At 44.2% G+C, this 25,659-nt stretch overlaps 1 long non-coding RNA gene across 1 annotated transcript; it reads left to right on the forward strand.

Moving 5' to 3' along the window:
* Positions 1–18,763: 18,763 nt before the first annotated feature.
* Positions 18,764–25,363, forward strand: LOC130125536 (uncharacterized). Its single transcript, XR_008811443.1, has 3 exons — positions 18,764–18,961; positions 19,057–19,085; positions 25,025–25,363. It is a non-coding gene; the product is annotated as an uncharacterized LOC130125536 (long non-coding RNA).
* Positions 25,364–25,659: the final 296 nt, after the last annotated feature.

Below are 25,659 nucleotides of genomic sequence, written 5' to 3' on the forward strand. Positions count from 1 at the left end.
TCACGGCTCCGGTTGTGAGCCTGTCGCCAGCTGGACTGACCCGTCACGGCTCCGGTTGTGAGCCTGTCTGCAGCTGGACTGACCCGTCACGGCTCCGGTTGTGAGCCTGTCTGCAGCTGGACTGACCCGTCACGGCTCCGGTTGTGAGCCTGTCTGCAGCTGGACTGACCCGTCACGGCTCCGGTTGTGAGCCTGTCTGCAGCTGGACTGACTGGTCGGTTTGAGTCTTTAACTGGAGAAGAACGCTTCCCACCCAGTGGCTACAGCAATAGTCCTGCCCGAACACTGCCTGTTTGATCACCAACATGTTGTGAGACACGTGATCAGCCCTGCAGAACGTTCCAGACATCTCTTCTCGGTCTGAGGCCTTTAACTGGTGTTTTAAGAGTCTGGAAGAGAGCGCAGTATTTAGAATGACAAATGTTCACATTGTCAGTGTGTTAAGTACAGTATGTCTAACATTAGCCTCGTGTCTTTTTATTTAGCCGTTCTGACTAGACGAGACTAGCTTGGTCTAGTCAGAAAGGCACGGACTGAGGAAGCCTCTTGGGTGAGAGGCGAAACGTCTTCACGGATATATACCAAGTCCAGTTGCACTCGATTCAGCTCCTTTGGATAACCACGTTTCTATGTTTGCATATAGTATTTACACTCTAGGAGTAACACACTGCAACATACACTCACCGGCCACTTTATTAGGCACACCTGTCCAACTGCTCGTTAACGCAAATTTCTAATCAACCAATCACATGGCAGCAACTCAATGCATTTAGGCATGTAGACATGGTCAAGACGATCTGCTGCAGTTCAAACCGAGCATCAGAATGGGGAAGAAAGGTGATTTAAGTGACTTTGAACGTGGCATGGTTGTTGGTGCCAGACGGGCTGGTCTGAGTATTTCACAAACTGCTGATCTACTGGGATTTTCACGCACAACCATCTCTAGGGTTTACAGAGAATGGTCCGAAAAAGAGAAAATATCCGGTGAGCGGCAGTTCTGTGGGCGAAAATGCCTTGTTGATGCCAGAGGTCAGAGGAGAATGGCCAGACTGCTTCGAGCTGATATAAAGGCAACAGTAACTCAAATAACCACTCATTACAACCGAGGTATGCAGAAGAGCATCTCTGAACGCACAACACGTCGAACCTTGAGGCAGATGGGCTACAGCAGCAGAAGACCACACCGGGTGCCACTCCTGTCAGCTAAGAACAGGAAACTGAGGCTACAATTCGCACAGGCTCACCAAAATTGGACAATAGAAGATTGGAAAAACGTTGCCTGGTCTGATGAGTCTCGATTTCTGCTGCGACATTCGGATGGTAGGGTCAGAATTTGGCGTCAACAACATGAAAGCATGGATCCATCCTGCCTTGTATCAACGGTTCAGGCTGGTGGTGGTGGTGTAATGGTGTGGGGGATATTTTCTTGGCACACTTTGGGCCCCTTAGTACCAACTGAGCATCGTGTCAACGCCACAGCCTACCTGAGTATTGTTGCTGACCATGTCCATCCCTTTATGACCACAGTGTTCCCATCTTCTGATGGCTACTTCCAGCAGGATAACGCGCCATGTCATAAAGCTCGAATCATCTCAGACTGGTTTCTTGAACATGACAATGAGTTCACTGTACTCAAATGGCCTCCACAGTCACCAGATCTCAATCCAATAGAGCACCTTTGGGATGTGGTGGACCGGGAGATTCGCATCATGGATGTGCAGCCGACAAATCTGCAGCAACTGCGTGATGCTATCATGTCAATATGGACCAAACTCTCTGAGGAATGTTTCCAGTACCTTGTTGAATCTATGCCACGAAGGATTAAGGCAGTTCTGAAGGCAAAAGGGGGTCCAACCCGGTACTAGGAAGGTGTACCTAATAAAGTGGCCAGTGAGTGTATATTCCCAACAACACGATAAAATTAGTGACTTTACAGATTTATCTTGACAGGTTTCTCCCTAAAAGCCACTTTTTTTAAGCAATATATGTATTGAATTTTGTTTGCAAATTAGGTGCTTATTAGCATGCAAATTAGCAACATATTGGCTCTTAATTGGTCATTATTACATAATCATTAATGCCTTATTCTGCATGGCCTTATTATAAAACCAGTAAGCCATTAACTATGAGTTTTCCCTCTATAACCTCAGAATTATTGCTTATTAGTAGTACCACCTCAATATGCTTTGCTTAGTGTGGCCTTTATAAGGTGGTAGTACCACAAGAAGAGTTATTCTCCCTTACTAACACTTAATGAATATGGTCTGTTCTTACATAACAACACACAAAACTACAAGTGTTCATAGTGTTAAATTACTGTAAATTAAGTTTTTGTTACTTAGAATATGTTCCCCATACTAAAGTGACATCTTGATCATTACTAATTCACTAGTAATTCAGTTTTTTTTATGTTCCCCATACTAAAGTGTTACCAAATAGTAAAATAAAATAATAATAATAATAATTTCTTTCACAGACTGATTAGAGGGTGTGGGGGGTTTTTTCAGTTGCTTTTACGCATCTAAACAATCAGATAGAGTTGTTGTACTCCCCCAGAGCTTGTTCTTGCTGAAGCAAGTTAAAAGCCACATTTACTAGGTGCTCGAGGTTCAAAGTATTCCCACACAAACACACACACACACACACACACCCAAAAACCTTACTACACGTTCACTGGCAGCATCAGCTCTGCCTTCCTCTGTCGCCCGCTCGGTCTCTTCTGTCTGCGGCTGTGGTGTGTGTACTGGTGTTTTTGGAGGAGCATGATCTGGGATCCTTTCTTACAGTCTTTAATCACTGTTTGGGCTGCAATCTGGTCTTGAACTCCGTGAAGGTTCTGTTGATATCAGCAGCAAGTGCTGAAAGAGCTTTAAAAAGAAAAAGAGAAAAACTTCTCCGGTCAAAAAGGTTGATTGATCCTAAACAGGAGTTACAGAGACAGAGACCGAGGTATAGTTTAAGTTTAAAGACACGTTTTCTGTTGTGTGGTCGGGATATGACGAGAGTTTAAGATGCCATGAGTCACATATACGGACTTTGTGAGCTCGCCATTCATTTCTATGTTGCACAAGAATATGTATTGCTGAAAAACACGACTTACCGTGACCTGCACTGATGCACTGCTGCAGATGGATGTTCTCTCTCTTTAATTTATTTTTTTTTACATTTTATGCTGCAGTACATCTGTTTTGAAGAGTAGCTCAGACTGGCTTAAGGTGGATCGGCATAGTCCATCTGGATCGTCAGAATCTTCTGATTCGCTAGTAGACTCCTGAAGAAGCAAACAATGAATGATTTTTGTTGATGTCTGCAGCCCTGCAATCCATACTCAAGCGCGGTCAATACACAGTTTTGCACCCCCCCCCCCCATTGGGTGCCTAGTAGGTAGTAACACAGCACTACCAACTGAAGTTGAAAACAGTTGGGGATTTAAGCATAGATAGATGGGTAGGCCGGCACGTAGGTGGACGGATGGATGGATGGATGGATGGATGGATGGATAGATAGATATTGTCAGCACCAAAACTGAAGAGAAGTGAGTTCTTCCCCATTTTATGTCAACACAAATGTCATGTAGCACTTACTTCAAGTCTCCGAGATGCAGGCCTCCTTGTAATTCTCTCTTTCATGGCATTATCCTAGAATGAGATGTTTTAGGATATGTAGTTATCTAGGGCAAAATGAGTGGATAGAAAAACCCCAACAGAACCGTTCTGTAAGTGTAACTGGTATCTTGGTTATAGAGCCTGTCAGTTTTTTTAATTTCATATTTAAAATCTGTAGTTAACAGAACGCTATAACGGCTAAACCACTACATGGGAAGACGGCACAGATGTGTGTTGACAAGAGATGTTTTCTAAATAAATCGTACAAATTTGAATCTACTGCCTTGGTTTCATCACCCCCATTTCATGCACACATAGTATCACTCATCATTCTGAACGAAAATGCTGGACCGCCAGCATGTTGTTAAAGTGCAACTCGCAGCATGTCTGTCAATGTTCTCATTCATACAGGTCCTGGTTATCCAAAGCAGTTGAATCGAGTGCAGCTGGACTTGGTGTATATCCGTGAAGACGTTTCACCTCTCATCCAAGAGGCTTCCTCAGTTGGTGCCTTTCTGACTAGACCAAGCTAGTCTGACTGGCTGCTGATGAGACTCAGAATCTATCCTCTCTGGAGTCGTCGTCAGAGCTGTTGACATGTTTGGCTCTTTGTGATCCGATGTTTACCAACGCCCCTCGCTAACAGCGCCATAGATCACAAAAGAACCATGGACATCTATGGCTCTGACAAGGACTCCTAGAGGATAAATATCTGAGTCTCATCACCAGCCAGTCAGACTAGCTTGGTCTAGTCAGAAAGGCACCAACTGAGGAAGCCTCTTGGATGAGAGGCGAAACGTCTTCACGGATATAGACCAAGTCCAGCTGCACTCGATTCAACTCCTTTGGATGCAACTCGCAGGTTAACATCCACTTTTAATCAATGTGTACAGATATGTGCATAGATATGACGTCAGAGGTGATTTGTCTCATAAGACGTATTAAATCATTCGCAAACTTTCCTGTGTTCATTTCTAAGTGATATTATCTGTAAATTTCATGACAGATTTAACCTGCGAGTTGCTCTTTAAGTGTCTATACATTTTTCTTTGGTTGATGGCAAACTTACTTTCTGATCAGTTGGCTTCTCTTGGATCTCGTCGGCCAACTGCTGTGAGGACTTGACTTCCTGCGTCTTCTTTACCTGCTTGAAGTGGAGCCATCTTTGTCCTCCATTGGACGGTTGTCCTGATATATAATGAGAGGGTTACTAAAAATTTCATAGAAAGCACTAAGGTGACGGCAAGCTATATCTGAATCCCTTCGGCTAGCTTTGAATCCATTAACCGTAACGTGCTCGTGCTGCGCCACAGCTTTCATTAGGAAAGTGCTTTACTTCAGTGGTTGACCCATACGCCACATTTCAGAACTCTGTCAGATATCTTTATCTTATTATCTTCATTTTTAACATGAACATCCAATTGACCAGTAACACTTGTTGATTGCAATGTCAATACATTTATCTACATCGATTTATCCTATATGACTGGTCCTCACTTGACCATTTTGATTTTAATTTAAATTCATAGAGTAATTTCAGACTTACTATACAAACGACAACCTGACCAAACCGGAAGACGTGTGTACACATGTGTTTGAGTTTAGCTGTGTGTGTGTACAAATAGATCAGTGTAAATATGTGGTTCACTGAGTGTGTTTGTATGTATCTGAGCGTACATGTTTTTCATTGAGTATTGGTGAATGTGTGTATGTTTGTGTACTTATTTATGTCTGTGTGTGTGTGTGTGTGTGTGTGTGTGTGGCTGTGCATACACTCCTGACTGTGTGAGTGTGTATTTGGGTTTGCACGTGTGTGCATTTAAGTATGTATGTGCGAGTTTGTTGCATGCATGTATGATTTGTGCACACAAGTTTTAATTTCTCTCACTGTGTGTGTGTGTGTGTGTGTGTGTGTGTGTGTGTGTGTGTGTGTGTGTGTGTGTGTGTGTGTGAGGGAGAAAGATCATCATTCCAGGGAAATGAGTAGTACATTGCACCAGTGTTAACAGCAATGACACCTCACCCACAGCTTCTTCTTTCCTGAAAGAAAGCAACATGGACTTCATCAGCAGTGGTGTCTGGTGTGGTAAGATAAACCTGCTCACTGCTGACAAGCAGAACGCTCATTCTGACCTTTATTTCCATGAGTTGAATCTACTGTTGCACTGAGTACAACAAGACAACTGACAACTATGAGGTTCAGCTCTTTTTTCTTTCTGTTTCTATTTGATGAATACAAGAAACTGAGGTGTGGTCATTTGGACTGACTTACATCCAACCACACACAGAAATAAGAGAAACAAATGGAATAAGGAAGTGTCACCCAACTAAACACAGGAGATATATCTGTCTCTGTACCAACACCCAGGTCACATACAGACCGACAGAAGACAGCAGCAAGAGAGACAGAGACAGACAGGCAGACAGACAGACAGACAGAGAGCAGAATGGCTGAGTTGAGAATGAGTGGAAAATCATTATTTCTGATAATACTGTTTCCTGCAGCAGGTAAGAACACCTTTTAATGTATCTTAGATAACAGCTTATGGATAAATAACAACATTCAGCAACATCGTATTAATTTCTGCTTAACATGGAAACTACTACTACTACTACTTTCGGCTGCTCCCGTTAGGGGTCGCCACAGCGGATCATCCGTTTCCATTTCTTCCTGTCTTCTGCGTCTTCCTCTGTCACACCAGCCACCTGCAGGTCTTCCCTCACCACATCCATAAACCTCCTCTTTGGCCTTCCTCTTCTCCTCTTCCCTGGCAGCTCCATATTCAGCATCCTTCTCCCAATATACTCAGCATCTCTCCTCCACACATGTCCAAGCCATCTCAATCTTGCCTCTCTTGCTTTGTCTCCAAACCGTCCAACCTGAGAGGTCCCTCTAATATAATCGTTCCTAATCATGTCCTTCTTCGTTACTCCCAGTGAAAATCTTAGCATCTTCAACTCTGCCACCTTCAGCTCCGCCTCCTGTCTTTTCGTCAGTGCCACTGTCTCCAAACCATATAACATAGCTGGTCTCACAACCCTCTTGTAAACTTTCCCTTTAACTCTTGCTGGTACCCTTCTGTCGCAAATCACTCCTGACACACTTCTCCACCCACTCCACCCTGCCTGCACTCTCTTTTTCACCTCTCTACTGCACTCCCCGTTACTTTGGACAGTTGACCCCAAGTATTTACACTCAAATGCCTTTGTCACCTCCACTCCTTGCATCCTGACCATTCCACTGTCCTCTCTCTCATTCACGCATAGGTATTCTGTCTTGCTCCTACTGACTTTCATTCCTCTTCTCTCCAGTGCATACCTCCACCTCTCCAGGCTCTCCTCAACCTGCACCCTATTCTCACTACAGATCACAATGTCACCCGCGAACATCATCGTCCATGGAGACTCCTGTCTGATCTTGTCCATCAACCTGTCCATCACCATTGCAAACAAGAAAGGGCTCAGAGCCGATCCTTGATGTAATCCCACCTCCACCTTGAACCCATCTGTCATTCCAACCACACCTCACCATTGTCACACTTCCCTCATACGTATCCTGCACCACTCCTACATACTTCTCTGCAACTCCTGACTTCCTCATACAATACCACACCTCCTCTCTCGGCACTCTGTCGTAAGCTTTCTCTAAATCTACAAAGACACAATGCAACTCTTTCTGGCCTTCTCTATACTTCTCAATCAACATTCTCAAAGCAAACATCGCATCTGTGGTGCTCTTTCGTGGCATGAAACCATACTGCTGCTCGCTGATCATCACCTCTCCTCTTAACCTAGCTTCTATTACTCTTTCCCAAATCTTCATGCTGTGGCTGATCAACTTTATACCTCTGTAGTTGTTACAGTTCTGCACATCGCCCTTGTTCTTGAAAATCGGTACCAGTATGCTTCTTCTCCACTCCTCAGGCATCCTCTCACTTTCCAGGATTGTGTTAAACAATCTCGTTAAAAACTCCACTGCCATCTCTCCTAAACATCTCCATGCCTCCACAGGTATGTCATCAGGACCAACTGCCTTTCCACTCTTCATCCTTTTCATAGCTGCCCTCACTTCCTCCTTGCTAATCCGTTGAACTTCCTGATTCACTATCCCTACATCATCCAACCTTCTCTCTCTCTCATTTTCTTCATTCATCAGCCCCTCAAAGTATTCCTTCCACCTTCTTAGCACACTCTCATCGCTGGTCAGCACATTTCCATCTCTATCCTTGATTGCCCTAACTTGCTGCACATCCTTTGCAGCTTGGTCCCTCTGTCTAGCCAATCGGTACAAGTCCTTTTCTCCTTCCTTAGTGTCTAATCTGTCATACAACTCACCATACGCCTTTTCCTTTGCCTTTGCCACCTCTCTCTTTGCTTTACGCTGCATCTCCTTGTACTCCTGTCTACTTTCTTCATCTCTCTTACTATCCCACTTCTTCTTTGCCAACCTTTTCCTCTGTATAATTTGCTGTACTTCCTCATTCCACCACCAAGTCTCCTAGTCTTCCTTCCTCTGTCCTGATGACACACCAAGTACCTTCCTAGCTGTCTCCCTCACTATTTCTGCAGTGGTTGTCCAGCCATCTGGCAACTCTTCATTACCACCCAGTGCCTGTCTTAACTCCTGCCTGAACTCCACACAACAGTCTTCCTTCTTCAACTTCCACCATTTGATCTTCGGCTGTGTCTTCACTCGCTTCCTCTTCTTGGTCTCCAAAGTCATCCTACAGACCACCATCCGATGCTGCCTAGCTACGTTCTCCCCTGTCACCACCTTGCAGTCTCCAATCCCTTTTAGATGGCGCCTTCTACATAAGATATAGTCCACCTGTGTGCACTTTCCTCCACTCTTGTTTGTCACCCTGTGTTCCTCCCTCTTCTTGAAATATGTATTCACCACAGCCATTTCCATCCTTTTCGCAAAATCCACCACCATCTGTCCTTCCATATTTCTCTTCTTGACTCCATACCTTCCCATCACCTCCTCATCACCTCTGTTCCCTTCACCAACATGTCCATTGAAGTCGGCTCCAATCACCACCCTCTCCTCCTTGGGTACCCTCTCCACCATGTCGTCCAACTCACTCCAGAATTCTTCTTTTTCATCCATCTCACACCCAACTTGCGGGGCATATGCACTGATAACATTCAGCAATAAACCTTCAATTTCCAGCTTCATACTCATCACTCTGTCTAACACTCTCTTCACCTCCAGCACACTCTTGACATACTCTTCCTTCAGAATTACCCCTACCCCATTTCTCCTCCCATTCACACCATGGTAGAAGAGTTTGAACCCACCTCCGATACTCCTGGCCTTACTCCCCTTCCACCTGGTCTCTTGCACACACAGTATGCCTACCTTTCTTCTTTCCATCATGTCAGCCAGCTCTCTCCCTTTACCAGTCATAGTGCCAACATTCAAAGTTCCAACTTTCACCTCCACATGCCTACCCTTCCTCCTCTCTAGCTGCCTCTGGACATGCTTTCCCCCTCTCCTTCTCCTTCGCCCAACAGTAGCATAGTTTCCACCGACACCCTGCTGGTTAACAGTACCGGTGGCGGTTGTTGGTAACCCGGGCCTCGACCGATCCGGTATGTAAGTCTTATTTATGATCCGCATATTTGATTTGGCAAAGATTTTACGCCGGATGCCCTTCCTGACGCAACCCTCCCCATTTGTCCGGGCTTGGGACCGGCACTAAGGATGCACTGGCTTGTGCATCCTCAGTGGCTGGGTTCTGCTTAACATAATGTTTCCATGTCTCCTTAACATGGAAACATTATTACATAATGTATTAATCACTCTTCATTCTGTGAACATCGTTCATTATGATGTTATTTAAAACATGCTGAATGGTTCATATAGTGAATTCCTGAAAGTCAAGATCTGAAGTGCATTATCTGCCAGTCCTCAAATATCTCTTCACACCGACTGTGTTGGTACCAGCTGTGTTGTTATGTGGGTTTTATTCATTTGGATCAATAAGAAATATTTTCTCCTCAGCAGTTACCGGACAAAGATCTCTCTTCATCTACAGGAGAGATGGAGATGATGAGGTCACTCTGCCATGTACCAGTGTGAGATCAGGACCAGAAAACTGTTTCAATACCAGGTGGTTCTTCAGTAACAATCATAAGGCACAAGAATTGGTTTCTGGTGGTCAAGTTAGAGGGAATGACGTCACCAACTCCAGAGCAGACAGGCTGAGTATTACACCAAACTGTTCTCTGCTTATAAAGAAGGTGACAGCCGAGGACGCTGGTCGGTACGTCTGCCTACAACAACCCCCATACCATCAAGATTATTCTCCCGTTTATCTTTCTGTTGTAATCAGTGAGTATTTCCACCGTATCCTGCTCATCTTCATCCACATTCTTATAACTATTCAGAGCTGCTGTAGGACAGGAGACAGTAATGACCACGACAGTAATGTCTTAATGATGTTATAACTTGGTACCATGTCGCTGTCTTCCTCTACACACATCACCATCTTCTCCAGTGACTGGCCAGAAGACCGCTGACCGCCTGACGCTCTCCTGCTCTGTAGTGACACATGAACGGTCTATAAAGGTGGAGTGGGTGGATGAGAAAGATAGTCAGGTGAGCTGTGTTGGCAAGGAATACACAGCGTATTTCTGTAACTCCACTATGATGCTTTCAACCACCCAGAAGAAGGAGACATTCAGCTGTCAACTGACTGGTACTGAGGAAAGACTGGTGATATTTGACTTCATCTTTCACATGTCTGGTAAAGTATGATTTTGAGGTGTTCAAATTATTTCTTGTCACTTGGTCTGCTAAACGGGACAATGTGACGTCTTTAGAGACGCTCCTGTTCATTGGGCATCGTTGCTTCCTCTGTCCAGAAAACAAAGAAAAAGCAGAAGACGATGAAAAAGAGACAAGAGACAAAACAGTACAGTACAGTTTATAACAGACAAACTATAATAGAAAACAAAATTGCTGTGTTGTTAAATTCCTTGTAATAGGGGGACTCTTTAGGGGGGACGTGTATAGCACAGAGGAATAGGTCTTTCTGTGCTGAGAGGAGATTTTCCTTAATTTTTATCCAAGCGTGTGATTTTTAGATTTTTAAGATTTATAAAGTTGTGTAGTTTATCTTTGTACCATATCATGAGTCCCCCTGAGTTCCTGCCCTGATGTGTGGTGCTGAGTTTCTGGGAGGGTATAATGATCTCTCTGCAGTCTGAGGGTCAGTGATGATTTCAAACCTTGGATATTCTATGTACTTGTAGCGATACTCATTTCTTGTTGAAATACATTGTTATTGAAAAGAGCAAATTGTTATTTGACAAGCAAAGGCATTAGTGGAATGTATATAAAGGTATATTGTAAGCGGTATATATGTACATATATATACATTTACTCACACATACATGTATACACATACACACATATGCTGCATATACACATACACCATATATCCATGTACACATACAGACACACTTGCTTGCATCCATATCTGTACACATACAAATACAGTACTTGTGCACACACGCACACATACGTACATATACACCTGCATAAATATACATCAGATATCAAAAACAGTATGATGAACTTTGACTGAACTTATTTAATTACTATTAAACTATCGATGCATAATGGGTCTAATCTTAGTTTATGTATTCATGCATGTGTTTACTTATAGGAAAACTTTTAACCTTGTTTGTATTGATATTATATGAGTTTGGTACAGATGTACTGCAGTAGTTCTTTGAGTTCACCCATACCAGTACCCATGAAGCTCTGTGGTCTTCTGGGGGTGTCTGCATAGCTGGGGCACTGTAGACTGGGCTCCTGGGGCAGCTGGATGGCTCTGGGTGCACTGGCTGGCTGGAGCCAACCAGCTGGTCCAGTTGGCTGGGGGTGGTGAGCAGGTCCAGTTGGCTGGGGATGGTGGGCAGGTCCAGCTGGCTGGAGGCGGCGAGCAGGTCTAGCTGGTTGGGGGCGGTGAGCAGGTCCCATTGGCTTGGGGCGTGTCCAGGCGGCTGGTCTGGGTTGCTGGGTGCACTGGGCTGGTCCGGCATGGCCATGTTGTCTCGAGTCAAGGAATGATGGGGCCGGGGTCCTCAGGAGGGGTCTGCGGGTGGTGGGTGGGCCCCTGCTGGGAGTGTGGCCGTGGCAGTACTGAGGTCTTGGATACTCTCTGCTGTAGTTTCTTCCCGTGTCAGCATGTCTTCCCAGTGCCACATCTTTTATAGTCTTAGAGAATGTATTCACTGCATGTTTGCTCAGGTGCACATCGACATACAGGTGCTGTGGTGTGATGCTGGAGGGTGAGCCAAGTGCACGTTGGGCAGGAGTGCACATCTGCTGGAAATGTCCACATTCACTGTCTGAATGGTGGCATTGTGGAAGTCCATGCGTGGCAGAAGAGTAGAGATGGTGATCTTTGCTTTCGGGAAGGCCTCGGTGGCTCTCTCTGCCAATCTACAGACCAGTCCTCCCACTCTCTCTTGCTGCTGTGTAGGTCACTGGTGCCAGTATGGATGATGATGATATGGCTGGGTTTACCAACTCAGGGTCAGCCAGTATTGGGAGCACATTTTGTGTTTTGGGGCACCATATTTTTGTGGTTATTTTGCCTGGGAAAATGTTTTCTTCTTCTAGGAATTTCCCATTTGAGTCTATAAGAATGGCAACTTCTGTGTCTTTGTTTAGTTTTAAGCCTTTGTGTGTGTTGGTTGGCGGCAGTTTCTTGGTGTCTGAAGGCTGTGCAGGCTCGTCTGTCTGTGTGGTAGGCTGCTGGAGGGCTGCTGGGGCAGAGCTCCAGACTAACTTTTCCCCTGGTAGCATTGGTGCGACCAGCTTTCTCAGTTGGGCGCACCAGAACATAATTTGGTCGTACCCTTTTTTTCTCTCGGTAATATACGGTATTACTCAATGGCCTTCCATGCTGATGAATAGTTGTGTTAATTTGCATACCACAGTGACTCGAGACTTGATAAATATTTTAATCTGAACATGAAGTTGCTCTGCCACAAGCTGTGGGTGACAAAATAGGCCATCTTCTAGTAGAATTTTAAAAGAAAACAACAAAAATGTTGTCAAATAAAAGCAAAGCAAAACAACAGCATGGATTTTTCTGCATCATGTATTCTATGTTGTCTTCAAGTGCCTTGGTGTTTGTCTTGTGTAATTTACTGCTGCACAAACTATCCCCTCTGGAGACCAATAACAATAACAAATAACAATGTAACTTCAATTAACAGCTGCAGCATTCATTCACCCCCTGCAATTCAACTCATAGGGGCCAGCTTTTATAGTGGGGCCTCCTGACCCTCTTTCCCTGGGAGAACCACAGCCTTACATCCTGCCTGGCATCATACTCCATCAGCTCTGGCCCCTCAACACTGATTCCAATTAAGTCCTCCACAGTATCAATATGCAGGCTTCCCCTCACATCTGACTTGATCCTGTTCTGTGCTGAGAAGCCTCTCTCGCAGACTGCTGATGAAATAGGGAGCAACAGCATGATTTGGACCAGGTGTAGGACATTCTGCAAAAATACAAGTACTGGTCAAACCAAATGACCAAATCAACAGGGACAATGACCATGTGGTGTTTATATACTGAAAATAACAGAGCCTACCGCATAGTCTGAGCAATAGGGCTCTTTCGTTATCATGACTTCCCACAGTCCACAATAACTTTTGTCTTTGAACGACATGTGTATTGTCATCTTCACTTCTGGGAACTCCTGTTTTGCCACTTCTTTGTTGCATCCATTCCTGGCATGAGATGGAAGAATGAGAAGGAAAATCAACATAAAGGCCGATGTTAAACTACAACCTACTTGTGTGGCGTGTTCAGCCTCAACATGGCTAATAAGTAGTGTAACGTGCATGGATGAGTAGACGCGTTGGCCCTTGGCTAATGGGTCGGACCCTTTAGTCGACTGGTTAACGTTGTCGCTTGTGGTGTGGGAAACACGGGTTCGCTTCCCGTCTGTGGCGGTGCTGCCGAGTGCCCCCCCCCCCCGACCACCACCGAATTCACTACGGTATATTGGACGGTCTGTCGTTATCAATGACACGGGCATAGACGATCTCGCAGTGTTTAGTCGAGCCGTTGCTGGCCCCTTCAATCATGAAAGAGAGGGAGTAAGGGAGGAGGCAATTTTGTCACCGGTCTTTGTCGGCGATCACTCCTATAAACTGAGCACAGGCCGTGTTTCTGGCCTAAGTCGGATTCACATCCAACCCGTTCTTCTTCATCAGAATGATCTGGGAGTTGAATTTTGTGAACAGGAGGTCCTCTTTCGCTATGTTATAGGCAGTGTTGAACTTTATGACCATTTCATTTTCCTCCGTTGAGCGATTGCTCTCATTTACACACTGAAACGAGGACGGGAGGGGCTCAGTGGTTCTGCTGATACATCGGTCCCTGCAGGCTTCGTGTTTCTTGCTGTCGTTGTGCAACTTCAAACTTTCGAGCTTAAAACTGCGTGGACCCAGTGCAGGGACAAATGTAAACTTGCCAGCAGTGGACGGACCACACTGCTTACAACATACACACAGCACAGCATTCTCCTCGTAACACAACCACGGGTACTCGTTAGTCATTGTGGTTGAGAGGAGTACTTTTTCAACTTACGCTCGGGCTCTCCCTCCCTATGCACCTGCACCCTCCCTGCAGCCGTCAGTGTCTGAGTCGGGACTTGTCGGTTCCTCCCCGTCGTCTCCACAAGCTACCCTCTTTCTCTAGTCTCCGCCAGCTCCCTCCTCTCTCTTGTTTCCAGCTTTCTCCTGTCTCTCATCGTTTCGTTCTTTTAGATAATCGTCTATAGACCGCTTCACCTTTGGAACAGGGGAACTGCTAACGTTAACGCTAGAGGTTGATCACACGCACACACGCACACTGACGATGACACTGTTGTCAGGCAGATAATCGACTGAGAGCGCAGGGGGAGAAGAAACAAGTAGCCTTTTACTTCTATTTCAGCCACTTGGTGCAGCAGTAGGCAGCCCGTGCAAGGCACACCACAACACCGAGACAGTAATGTGAATGAATGGTGCACTCGCACCAGTGCGACCACGTAATGTTTAGACTCGCACACTCTTAAAAACAATGGTGTCAGTCTGGAGGCCTGTGCTGGGGGCTAGGAGTGTCCTGACGGTGTAGTAGTGGGGCCCCTCTAAACAGCCCTACTCTGCACCCCTCTCTCTCTCTCTCTCTCTCTCTCTCTCTCTCTCTCTCTCTCGCTCTCTCTCTCTGAGTGGATGGGGGAGTGACTGAGTGAGCGAAGCATATGAGCATGTGTTGCGATCTCTACGGAGTGTGTGACTTTCCAACGTTTTGCCATCTTTATCTTTCATTGTAAATATTGTAAATAGTGTGTAATGTAGCGTTTTCTTGTTTGGTGTGTGTATATAGGGAGATTTTAGGGGGGTTGTGTGTGTTTGTAGTCGTGCTAGTCACCGGAATGGATCTGTCCAAACTGATTAGGAAGCACGGCATTAAGATGGTGCTGACCATCCCTTGTTCAGTGCAGCACTGCTCTCTGGCGGTGGGGCAGGTTGTGGGTTACAGCAGCATTAAGTCCGCTGCTCGGATGAACAATGCGGTGGTCATATTTGTGGACAGCGTTGAAAATGTGAACGCGGTGGTGGAGAAAGGGATTGTGATGAACGATACGTTCGTATCTGTTCTGTCTCTCGCCACACTGGCGGAAAAAAAGGTGACTTTATCAAACGTTCTTCTGCTCACTAGAGATGAAGTGTTGACACGGGAGTTATCTCGACATGGAAAAATAGTCTCCCAAATATGGAAAGTCTTCTCAGGCTGTAAGTCTCCTCATTTAAAACATGTGGTGTCACACAGAACGCAGCTACACATGATCCTGAACAACAGGAGGAGCTGAACGTAACTTTCAAATTGACAGTGGATGACTTTGATTATGTTAATTGTGTAACATCCAACAATATGAGATGTTTCAGTTGTGGTAGAGAGGGACATCTCATGTCCAGAGAAAAACTCTACATCAGGACAGAATGGCTCTGATAAGGCACCTGCTGGAAGAGGGGAAACTGAGCAACAGAACCAGAATAAGATGGGGACAATGAGACAAGACAACCAAGAAAGTGTGGAGGGACAGGAGGAGACAGGTGACGTACAACAAGACAGGAGGGTGGGTGAGGAAGGTGAGGGACAGGAGGCTGCAAAACAAAAGGAAGACTGTCAGTGAAAGAGCTGCAGAGAATGTCATGTTGAGAGCAAGTGAAGGTGAGATGAAAGACGAGGATGAGGCCCTAAGAGTGACACATCTAAAAAGGAAATCTGAAAGTAACAGTGGAAATTCACAGGCGAAGAAAGGGATAGCGAGTAAGACCAGAGGAAAGAGAGCTGAAAAACATATAGATATGGGGTCTGGATCCAGTATAGAGGAGGACTCTGCTGCTGATAGGGAGAGTGAACTTGTGACTGTGAAGTGGCTGTTAGTCATAAAACCTAAGGAATTTACAGTGTTGGAAAAATCAAACTTCTTACAGAAATCAAAGAACATGAAGGGAGTGAAAATTGAGGATTACTTCTCTGACAGAGCTGTTCGCTAACTCTGCAAGGCTACAGATGAGCAGTAAAGGGAGGGATTTCACTGAACAGGAGGTGTATAGACTACAGAAAATTGTTGAGAGAATCAGACAAGAGCTAAATAATGGAGATGATGATGAATAAGGTCTTACACCCTGAATGTAAGTCAGTGTTGTTGTTATTTATGCTTTTAACACTACAATGACCAGGATTTTACTCCTACCTAAAACGACCATGGGCCTACAAAATGACCGCCGGTTTTTAAACTTTACATTCTCTCAACATAAATACCCAATTGAGATATTAATTCATTGCATATTTTAATATGTCTGTTAGGAAACGACTGACACCAAAATTAACATTTTTACAACTATAATACTATTTCTAAACAATTTAAACTTCAGAGAGACATGGTCAAACTTGAACCGGTCAGCCGGTCGGCATCATCCGCTATGATGGTGGCGGCCAAAAAACATGATCAACAACTGTCCACCATTTCTCTCTCCCCTCACATGCTCTGATGGCTTCCGTTTTACCCATTTTCGTCCAGTTTGAGATGTCCAGGTACGAGATTGCTGGTCTGCCTCGTTGCCTTTTGGCTTCAACTTTGCCTTGCAGCATATTTTTCATAATACTGCAGGTCTTATGATGCATAGCATGGCCGAAATATTTTAGGTTTCGTCTCTGAATGGTCGACAGAAGGATCATAGATTTGTTCCAAGTTGCTGTAGCACACTTTCATTTGTATGTTTTTCTATCCAACCTATTCTCCACAAATGGCAGTAAAACCACATTTCGGCAACATTTATTTACTTTTCATCTATTTTACGAAAAAATCATCTTTCACTTCCATAAATCATGACTGGCCATACGACTGTTTGTAGTATTTTAATTTTCAGATTGGTTGAGATGCCGCGATCTTTCCATAAGTTATTTAGTAGGATCATTTGTTGCTTTGCCATCCTGATTCTCATTATGATGTCAGTAGTAACAAACCATTTGCCTTTTTGATCGAGCCCAGATGCTTGAAATGTTCTACACTTTCTAAAGCCTCGCCTTCAATACATATTTTAGTGTCTTGATTTCCACCAATGTGCATGACTTTGGTTTTCTTTGCATTTAACTTTAGACCAGCTACTGTTCCGGCTTGGTTGACATGATCCAGCAAAATCTGCATATTAGTGTTTGATGCGAGTGCCGTGTCATCCGCATAGCGAAGATTTACGATAACCTGTCCACCTACAATGATCCCAAGCTCTTCAATTTCAGCCACTCTCATTATCTGCTCTGTGTAGACACTGAATAGATGAGGCGATAGAATGCAGCCTTGTCTTACACCCTTTTGGACTGGAAAGAATTCACAATGTTGATTGAATAGCAAAGTTGAAAAAGTGAAAATATTCCCTGAAAAACAAAACGGAAAACACATATTGCTCATCTAACAAACGTAACAAGGCCTGCCTATGAAACGTGAAATGTAAGAAAAGAAATTATTATAATTAAAATAACAATTGAAACAATCCCAAACAATGACCAGAACTTAAAAACTACTAGCACGGCCTATGGTTTTTAAACTTTATATTCTGTCAAGATAAATACCCAACTGAGATGCATTGTATATGTTAGTATGTCTGTTATGAAACGACTGGCACCAAAATTAACATTTTATCAACTTTAACACTATTTTCAGACAATTTAAAATCGCTGCTGTCTGACGCCTGTGAATACAGCAACGTTTCGGTGGTAGTCATGGTGTGTCTGAAACGGCGGCTGTACCCAGACATGTTGGCAATAATCAGAAATCAAGTTTAGACTATTTGTCTGCACTGGAGAACGCTAGTGTGTTTTCTAGGACAGAGTAATTAACTTCGTGAAGGAAATAACGCGACCAACACACGTCATAAAAACTACATGACGTGCACAATGACGTGCGGTCATTTTGACCGCTCATAGCCGTTTTAGGTAGATCTTATCATACATTTTTTGTGCGATTGATCTAAAACTTATTTTGATGCAAATATATGCAGTTTTAGGAGCATTCAGGGAGCTGTAGGTCTGTATTTTTTTCACAAAGTGTAAACTTTGAAAATCCAAAATGGTCAATTTGATCGCCTTGGATGTTATAGTTGGGGCACAACTGATTGTGGGAGGGCCATTCGACCCTCACAAGCCTGATAAAGTGCTGGTTCTTCATGATTATTTGATGGTCATTAAGGACTGGATGGCAAACCGCTTTTTACAGCTTAATACTGACAAGACAGGAGTCCTTTTTTATCACACCAGATAGTGTGATTTTGAAGGTGAGGCTTGGTTTAAATTCTCCTTCCTCTTCTGTCTGCTCCAAAACCAAGGGAGAGTGAGCTTTACACCACATAGCCATGGCAACACATGCCAGTATGAACTGCATCTTCTAGTTTCATATTCAGTTTGAAGTTTTAGTGATAGCAAACACACAATAAAACCAGCATGTCAGACAAACCGCAGCAGAAAAGACCAGACAATAGAGTCCAATGACAATTTGCTCATGAGTGCAACATTTGTTTTATAGCTCATTACAAAGTTACACAACCAACACATCTTTACTGGGTTTTAATGGGGTTTAGCTCCACAGCCCACAAGAAGAAGCTCCAGAAATATTTTACCTGATTTAGTTTTGCCGTCATGTGATATGTTTTTGTTTTTGCTCTTTTTTCCTCCACAGATTCTTCTGTCCAGACTGCCAACTTAGTAACTGTGGGTTTGGTCTTTTTCTACTTAGTTGTAACTGCATTCATCGTGTACAGGTGGAGAGCTAAAGGTAATAATATTTACAGATGCACATTTGATAGTCATGAGAAAGACATGGTGATTTCAGGATCTAAACTCCTCTCACTTGTTTTATTTTTTTTCCAGGGAATCAAACAGCATGTGGTGAAGATAATGTGAGTTTTAAAATGAGAAATTCAACACATCCAAGGCTGTGAAATGCTTTTAAAAATGGTATATTGTGGAGTCCGCGGTGGTGTAGCGGTCTAAGCATCGGCTTTGTGTCGATGCAGTTGCCCACTGGGGAACTCAGATCCGACTATGGCCGGACTCGATGAAGCAGCAACAATTGGCAGCGCTGTCTTCGGGAGGGGGGTGGAGTCGGCTTGTGTTCGTCACATGAATGCGTCTCTGTGTGTGTTGGGAAAAAGCAGTGGTTCGGCCTGGATTCGCCTTGTCCCGGAAGTGGCGAGGCGTCTCCTTCCAGACTGCCGGCCGGAGAGATGCAGTTGGCGAACACATGCAGTACGAGGGTGGGTGTTTGAATTAAAATAGGGAGCGATTGGCCACTAAATTGGGAGAAATCAGAAATAAGTTTAGATAAAAATGGTATATCATGTTTTTGTTTGTGCTGTAACTCAGTGAGTTGAAAGGTTAGCATGATATTTCCTGTTAAGACCAACTGATCTGATAATGTTTGTTCCTATAATACTGCAAGACGCTTCAGAAGAGGTCAGAGAGCATATGCTGTTTTATAACTTTACTACAACTCTGTGTGTGTGTCCTCCCCCTCATTCCACTGTCCTCCCTCTCATTCACGCATTGCAAACGCTGGCTGACTGCAACCACACACACAACCCCCCAAAACCTCCCTATATACACACTAAACCAGTAACCCAACAATACACACTCACTATGTACAAGCCTCACAAGGAAAACTAAAGATAGAAACCACTCACAACCGCTCACACACGTCTGCTCAGCATGCTCACTCGCTCCTCCGCTGAAAGAGAGAGAGAGGGAGAGAGAGAGAGAGAGAGAGATATTGACTAACTGTATCTGGACAGGGTGTCACCTTGTTCAGTGATGGTAAGCCCTGAGAGAAGCAGCCCGGTCCTGCAGCCAATCAGGACGACGTGAGGTCATTTACACTTTCTACAGAATAGAATACAATAGAATACAATAGAATAGAACAAGGTCGGGATGTATGAAATCATGTAGCGTGGTTTGTTGTAATACAGTAATTTGACAATGGGTGTCGCTAATGCGCTGTACTGTCCTCTAGTGTCTGCTTGTCGTTCCGGTTTGACTTTCTGAATAAACACGTAAAAAAGCAATGGGTTATGGGCCCAGAGCGTCGCTAAAAGGCTGTTTTACATGGAGTTTTGTGTGAGATAAACGGTGTTGTGGAATTCACAATGGAAGAAAAGCTGTTTATTGACAAGCTGAGCGGACCAGAGAACTGGGCAATGTGGAAACTTCAGATGGAACACTTGCTGAAAGTGAAAGGACTATGGGGCATGCTAATGGAGATGGATATCCTAGCTGCAGATGCTAATGCACACGCACAAGCTCAATTCACGAAACGGAGAGGGAAGGCATTCTCTGTGTTAGTGCTGAATGTAGGTACACCCCAGTTGTACCTGATAACAAGCTGCCAGACTCCAAAAGAGGCGTGAAACACACTGAATGGACATTTTGAGAGAGATACTTTGGCAAATAAACTGTTCCTGAAGAAAACACATTTCAGATGTGAAATGAAGGAAGGAGAAAGTTTAAATGAACATTTAAAACGAATAAAGGAACTGACTGATCAGCTAGCAGCAATAGGTTGTGTGATTGAAGAGGAAGACCAAATTATACCACTCTTGGGTAGTTTGCCACCAAGCTATGCTACAACTATCACTGCTCTAGAAACAAAGATTGACAATTTGACACTGCAGTTTGTTCAGCAAGCATTAATAAATGAAGAGCAAAAGCCAGTGAATGCTAATGATAACTCCAGTGGTGCTACGTCAGGTGGTGCATCAGTCATGTCATCACAATTTCGTGGAGATATGCAGGCTAACTCCAAGGCAGTGGGAACTGAAAGACCAACTACGTGGCAATGTTACAAATGTGGAAAAGAAGCACATATAAAGCGCGACTGTCCACGTTGGAAAAAGAAAAAGAAAACCCACAAGGCCAAAAGCATGACGTGTGAAGATGCAGAAGATTCATCTGAAAGTGCCTTTGTCGCTAAAGAGGCAAACCCGACTGAGAGGCCACAACAGGTCGAATGGTTGATTGATTCAGGAGCATCAAAGCACATGACGTGATAAAGAAATTATTCAAGACTACCAGCAATTCTCAAAAGCACAGTCTGTGAAACTCGGTGACGGCAGGGTGGTTGACGCTCTAGGACTTGGCAATGTCAAAATGAGAATGACTTTCAAAGTAAGTGATGTAAAAAATGTCACAATGTATGACGTGCTTTATGTTCCAATTTTATCTGGGAGTCTATTCTCATTGGGAGCTGCTGCCAGAAAAGGAAATACGGTGCAGTTTAAAAAGTCTTGCTGCTACATACGTGGGGAAGATGGAACTCTTCAAGGAATGGGAACACAAAGATCTGAACGGGCTGTATCAGCTGGACGTCGAAGGAAGTTCGTCTGTCTGTCATGGTGCATCAAGTGCATCAGTAGCAGCCAGCCTGTGGCTCCAGCGCCTGGGTCACACCACCAAGCTGAAGGAACTAAAAGATCTGGTGAACGGAGTGGACTTCTCTGCAGAGAAAGAGGTTCCTTTCTGTGAAGGATGTGTGGAAGGCAAGCTGTCTAGAAAGCCATACAAGCCAGTTGGAGAAATCCGTTCCAAACACAAGTTTCAGCTGATCCATAGCGACGTCTGTGGTCCCATGCAGACTGAATCTATAGGTGGAGCAAAATATTTTGTGACTTTTATCGATGATTACGCTAGATGCTGCAAGGTATACTTCTGAAACAGAAGAGTGAAGTCCTTAGCAAATTCAAGGAATTTGAGAAAACATTCTCCAATGAGTGTGGGCAGAACGTCACGAGACAGAACAGACAATGGTGGTGAGTACACATCAAAGGAGTTTCAAGAATATCTGAAGGCTCAAGGTATCCACCATGAGATGACTGTACCTCACTCACCTCAACAAAATGGTTTTGCAGAAAGAAAAAAATGGGACATTAATTCAAGCAGCTAGACGTATGCTGTCTCGTGCTAAGTTGCCAAAGATGTTCTGGGCAGAGGCTTTAGCAACCGCAGCTTACATACAGAACAGGCTGCCTACATCTGCCCTGAAACATGAGACACCCTACGAGAGATGGTGTGGCAAAAAGCCGGACATGAGTCACACGGGAGTGTTTGGCTGTGTTGCTTATGCACATATCCCAGACATAGAGAAAAGAAAACTGGACAAGAAGGCTGTGAAGCTTCGTTTCATGGGATATGCAAACAATGCCAAAGGCTATCGCCTGTTTGATGAAGAGAAAAGGAGGATTCTAATTCGTCGTGATATCATCTTTAATAAAACAGACTTCGACTGGAAACAGGAAGTGGAAGTGACCTGCTCAGAGAACGAGGTAACCATGAACACAGATAAGAGTGGAACACCAGATGACGAGGTCACTGTCGATGAAGCTGTTAGAGAAGGGCTCCAAGGAGATATGGATATGAGGAGTTTGCTGATATAGTGACTGTTGATAATCATGCCAATGTGTGTTGTGTCATAGAGCCAAGCGCACTGAAAGAAGCAATGTTGAGTACTAATGCAAAGGAATGGCAGGAGGCGGCTGACTTGGAATATGAGTCGCTTCTGGAAAATGAGACGTGGGACTTAGTTGATTTACCAAGGGATAGAAAGGCCATAGGATCAAGATGGGGGTTCAAAGTCAAGCATCATAGTGATGGACGAGTGGAGAGATACAAGTGCAGACTCGTCGCCAAGGGCAACTCACAGTTGTATGGTGCTGACTATGATGAAACTTTCACCCGTGATACGATTCAGCTCAATTCGTACATTCCTGTCCTTTGCCATCCAGAACAATATACATGTGCACCAGATGGACGTAGTAACTGCATTCCTTAATGGACATCTGGAAGAAGAAATCTACATGGAACAACCAGAGGGATACATCAAACCAGGGCAGGAACACCTGGTGTGTAAACTGAAGAAATCAATCTATGGACCGAAGCAGTCTTCTCGCTGCTGGAGCAAGGCTTTCACGGAGTTCATGATGGAAATTGGATTTAAACAGAGCACATCAGACCCCTGTGTGTTTGTGAGATCAAGACAAGAGCTTGAGATACTCGCTGTTTATGTGGATGATCTGATTCTGATTACGGAGTCGATTGCAAGCATGAACGAGTTGAAAATGGCTCTCAAGAAGTGCTACAAGATGAAGGACATGGGTGAGCTGTCCTATATCCTGGGCATCTCTGTTGTCCAAGACAAAGAAAAGAACTGTGTCTTACTTCATCAGAAGCATTACATTGAAGCCATTCTTCAGAAATATGGGATGGATAATGCAAATCCTGTTGCAACTCCTGCTGATGCCAATGTCAAATTGAAAAAAAGTGGTGGTGTCAGTAAGCCTGTGAACCACAGTACCTATCAATCTATGGTAGGAAGTCTGCTGTATGCTGCGATGGCCACACGACCAGACATAGCTCAAGCAGTGAGTGCTGTATCAAAGTTCAACGCAAATTCAGATGCTGCGCATCTGACTGCTGTGAAGAGAATACTTCGATAATTGAAAGGTACAGTGAACCTTGCTCTCAAGTATGAGAGGTCAGAGTCTGGAACTTTGATCGGCTTCTCAGATGCTGACTGGGCCGGTGATCAGGATGACCGCCGTTCAGCAACCGGCAACATATTCTTACTGAGTGGAGGAGCAGTGAGCTGGCTCAGCAAGAAACAGGCAACAGTTGCACTTTCAACAGCAGAAGCCGAGTACGTCGCACTCAGTCAAGCTGCTCAAGAGGGTACCTGGCTGAGACGATTACTGAATGATCTCGGAATGGATGCTACGCCCACAGTGATCCTGGAGGACAACGAAGGAGCCATTGCAATCGCGAAGAATCCAATGGATCACTCAAGGACTAAACACAGAAATTCGCTACCACTACATCCGTGAATGTGTGCAGAATAGACAAATAGAACTGCAATATTGCCCAACAAATGACATGAAGGCAGATATCTTGACCAAGCCACTGACTAAACAGAAGTTTGAATATCTTAGGAGAGAGATTGGGCTTTTCCCTATGTAATTCTGTTTACTGTAATAGGCACTGTTTTTCTGTTGAAAATAGTAAGAAAATGAATCTTGCAAGTTTTTTCAGTTTAAAGATTTATTATCTTGACATTATTTGTGAAGGAGAGCACGGCTCTTAGTAATATAATTTAGTGTGAAGCGCATTAATGCTATTGTAAAATTTAGTGGCAGTGTTGTAATACAGTAATTTGACAATGGTTGTCGCTAATGCGCTGTACTGTCCTCTAGTGTCTGCATGTAGTTCCGGTTTGACTTTTTGAATAAACACGTAAAAAAGCAATATGGTTGTTTTATTCTGACACAGGGGTAAACTCTATTTCACTAAATAAAAACCAAGGATTAGAACTACTATTAGAAGGAGAGGCTACTACTATTAGTTATGTATCTATTACTACTGCTTCTTTTATTACATTACTACTACTTCTATTATTCTTCCTACTCCAGCTACCTGCACTTCTATGACCGCGTCAGTCGCTTCTACGTAAGCTGTTGTCAGTGCTGCAACCAGTCGCTCTACTGACACCACTGCATCGTGACACCTGTCAAGGCAACCCGTTCTGTCTTCCACATTTCATTTAGGATAGAATAGAAGAAAATAGAGACATATAGAATAGGAGGAGGACAATGATTCAGTACAAATCTGTGTGCCGCTGACCAACGTTGAGCCGAACATGTGTCCTAAACTGTGTAGGCTGATCCCAGTGATCGTCTCACCTAGACCTCCGTCATCTGAGAAGAAGAAGCAGAGCAGGGCTGAAGGCTCTTTGTTGTGTCATTGTGTGTTGTGACGTAGTGTTGTGTCGCCTCGTGTGGTGTGCTGCTCTGTCCTACAGGGTCTTGATGGTGATGTTGATGATGAAGTGACGCATCACACTGTGGCCACTTCCTCCTTCCTCTGAACTTCCTCCTTCATATTAGACGCCATGCAGTCATGACATCTCTGCATTGGTAGCTTCATGCTCCTGACGATGCTTCTGTCCACACTCACATGTCAGTGGTTGGTCAACCTCTCCACATCTAGTCTGTGGTCTGTAATCCACATTTGTCACTGGCTGTATTCACAAAGGTGAATGTGTTGTCTACACATTCGTCGTGCTACAACCAGTTTTGCATCTCTCCTGGTTTTCTGTCTTGTGTCAAGCTACACTGGCTTGTGCGTGGTACATTGTTATGAAGACAACATGCATTAGTCCTGCTTATTCAGAAGCCATCAGGTCTTTGATAAGCTCAATATGATAGTGTGTAAACATGTGAAACCCTGCTACCTGATTGCATCAGTGCTCTGCCATTCTTCACACTGTAGGTGTTTGTTGTGTAAAACAAGAGATGTGGTGTGATGTTCTTCTCACAGAGTACTCATTTGCATAAGTATATGTGTAAATACTGCTTCAGATGCAGTATTTTTACTTTTACTGTCACATTTATTCAAAACTGACAGTATGACACCAAATGATGCCCGTGCTCAACA

The sequence above is a fragment of the Lampris incognitus genome, chromosome 15, assembly GCF_029633865.1.
Source record: "Lampris incognitus isolate fLamInc1 chromosome 15, fLamInc1.hap2, whole genome shotgun sequence".
In the NCBI taxonomy this organism is placed as follows: domain Eukaryota; kingdom Metazoa; phylum Chordata; class Actinopteri; order Lampriformes; family Lampridae; genus Lampris; species Lampris incognitus.